Source organism: Armigeres subalbatus, chromosome 3 (assembly GCF_024139115.2).
Source record: "Armigeres subalbatus isolate Guangzhou_Male chromosome 3, GZ_Asu_2, whole genome shotgun sequence".
In the NCBI taxonomy this organism is placed as follows: domain Eukaryota; kingdom Metazoa; phylum Arthropoda; class Insecta; order Diptera; family Culicidae; genus Armigeres; species Armigeres subalbatus.
Genome location: NC_085141.1, coordinates 61,140,080 through 61,143,667, shown reverse-complemented (window position 1 = coordinate 61,143,667; position 3,588 = coordinate 61,140,080).

Genomic DNA, 3,588 nt, shown 5'->3' with positions numbered 1-3,588 from the left:
GATTGGCGAGAACTGCTTGAGCAGTTGAATGAAAAACACAGTTTTATTTGATCTGAATAGTTGGAGTTTTTGCAGGGTTTTAGATGTTCTGGCGCAGCAGTGTTCAACTTGTTTAGGATGGCGGTATTTTGTTGGTTAGTAGATTTCCAGAGCTGATTGTAACAATGTGAGGATTTTCTTCATCTGCAAATTGAGTAATGTGACCGGAAAATGCTACCAGCCAACCCATTGCGGTCAATGCAAATTCGTATGCGTTGTCCACATCGCAGCCAATATCGCATCAGAGACAGACGCAGCTTCAATAAAAAAATAGAAGAAGTCGACCGAAAGCTAACCTGGCAACCGGTTAAAGCGATAGCTGGACATCACTCAGGATGGAGATCTTTCAAGTCGACCCTTTGCATCACTGGAGGTGTACAAGACCCATAAGTAAGTAAAATACGTTGTCCCAATAGAAAGCCTCAACTTCCTTCTATCTAAACTAAGTACGTAGATCATTACTTGTCATGAGACGAGTTTATACTATTCCATTCAACTCCACTGGAATTAAATGGAATAGTACGAACTCGTCTTAGGACAAGTAAATACATTTCACTAAAAGCTTAAAATAATTTTCGTATCAATACGTAAATTATATTTTTTTTTGGTTTTCTGTATTAGAAAAGGTGTTCTGCTTATAATGAATGGAAACGCAACACTAATGATTCAGTACAGGAAATATTAGTCGTCAAAGCTTCTTAGATTGGAAACTCCTGTCGAGAAACAGTTTACCAGGTTTGAGATCATAATTATCAATCTTTATTACAGCATGAGGAGAAAAAGTGGGTTTTAACGGGAGTGTAGTTTGGTTGTGTCATGTACGCAAGTGCTATTCGAGCCTACAGCCAAACGGAAGGAACGAAAATTGAACAAAAACCGACATGATATCAAAGGTTCAGACGCGTGTCACAAACTAACGTTTCAAGATAGGAGCAAATATATATTTTTTCCAATCTTTCTAGTTCATTGGCTTTCCATTGAAGGGTTTGATGTCCAATTTTGTCCATCACCATTTCTGATTCCAAAAAGAAATTGTGATCCGCTAAAATGGATGCAATAATATTGAAAATCGATTGTTTCAAATGTGTTAATTTGTTTCTTCAATTCCTCTATGGTTCATATTAAATTGTCATAATCAGTTATTAATTTTAAACATAATAGTAAAAACGGAAGTACATGTTTTTATTATGCTGGGCAATATCCGTTAATGATATCGACACCAACATTTCAAGAGAGCGATACTGCCTTTGTATACAAAAGATTTTTCCGTTGCTGTTGGGCTAATTTGTGCCTACCAACGCAATCCAGCGCCATTTAATGGAAAAGGAGAAATCGCTGCTTCCATCTGTGGTCTTAGATAGCGTGGGTGGTCTCATATGAGCCCTTGTCGCATATACCCATGACCCATCATATGCGCTTCATTTTTATATCATAATGTTGATATTACCAACTATTGCAGCAAGATTTGATCCTGGTTATATTATCATTTGTATATCTCCTGAATGAAGAGTTAAAATGTGGAAGGCGGATTCGTAAGCAGAGACACTTACGCATAATCCGTAGGGAATAGCACGTCAAAGCACGTTTAAAGTTCATTCCGGACTTGGACTCAGACAGCGATCAGCCGTTTCAGGGCTTCCTCATCCGCTATTGAATCAATGCTTGTCAGAAAAAGCTAATATTAGCACAGCTAAATAGAATTCTGAAAGACTGGTTGACCGGCGAAGTAATCGAGAGTTCATTGACGACTTGGCGACTCGTTGGATAGAATTATGATTCTTCTTAATGCTGAAAACTGATAACAAAAATTACGTTTATGTCTGTGAAAAAAAATCACGATCGGTTACAATTGCAAAAATCTTTTGAGCTTATATTATTCTGAATTCTCAAAAAAATAAATGCCCTTTACTGTTATGAAATAAAATAATGAACATCATACAGATTTAGAGGTTTGCGGTACTATGTAGATCGGTTTCAGACCACAATACCCTATGCTTTCAAGACAAAAAAACTGTCGCATTATTAATGGCTGCTTTTGACTCGGATGAGTTTGTATTTTTTTTTTCAATTGCGGTTCACACTTCGTCTGGAAGCTAAGTGCGACTATAGTAATAAAACGATGATAGTATTTCATTGACAAAAGATGCAAAAAGTTGTTTTGGTTAAAATTATGATACCAACTGGTAAAATCTAGTTTTTATTACAACATTCTAATCTATGTAGAATGACAACGACTATTTGATATGAAGCTTGTTTAACTAGAATTCAGTAAAAGTACCTGCATTCCACTTGTTATGCTAGTTATTCTCTTTTATTATTTTTCGGAAGAATTGTTTGAAGAATCACTTATTTTTCTGTTATTCTATTTATTCACATCGATCGGAATATCGAGATAATATTGTTATTTTATATGATGGTTAATTGAGATCTCGAGTAGGTTAATTATCAGTGACCTAGATAGATAGTATCAAGCTAGATCTTTGCAGAAGTAAATACGATTCCTGGTTCGGTCGGAATTGCTTGCGATAACAAGTTTCAGCAACATTTTTGGAATTGCCAATACCCTTGCAGAAATGCGATGGAGAAGATTTTTAAAATTTGAATTTATTTCAATCCTTCGAAATTACCTAACCTAAGCTTCAATTTAATATGGGGAATGACGGCTTTGGCAGGTTTTGTTCTGTTATTGGCAGGGGTTTTTTTATATGACTGACTAGACTCAAATTTGACCTAAACATTCTTTGCATATCAAAGAATATTGTGGCCAAATTTCATAAAATTTGGTCGACAAAAACCCCCTGCCAGTAATAGAACAAAACCTGCCAAAGCCGTCTCTCCCCCTACCAAATTTACAAATCGACTTTTTTGCTTTTGTAAACAAAGATTTGACTGTCGGTTCGATGAGTCTGATAGCACTCCCACGCAAACCAACACCATCTACAGGTAGCAGAATGTTATTAATTATTATTAATAAAAAAAATCACGTTAATAAAGTAAAATAAAACAGATGGAAGAAACCTTCACCTACGCATTGATGGTGTTGGTTTGCGTGGGAGTGCTATCAGACTCATCGAACCAACAGTTGAGTGTTTGTTTACAAAAGCAGAAATAGCTTAGTTTAGGTCATTTCGAAGGGTTGAAATAAATTCAAGTTTTAAAAATCATCTCCATCGCATTTCTGCAAGCTCATTGGCAATTCCAAAATTTCCGATACCCAAAAATGTTGCTGAAACTTGTTATCGCAAGCAATTCCGATCGAATAAGGATTGTATTTACTTCTGCAAAGATCTGGCTTGGTACTATCTATCTAGGTCACTGATAATTAACCTATTCGAGGTCTCAATTAACCATCATATAAAATTACAATATATTTCGATAATCCGATCGATGTAAATAAAAAGAATAACAGAAAAATAATATAATTCGTTAAATCGACGTTTGAATCTTCGTTTACAAAAGCAGATAAGTCATTTTGAAAATTTGGTATTAAATTACAACGGAAAATCATCAATCGCACTGTACGCTGCAGCAGCTCAATACATCCAGAAA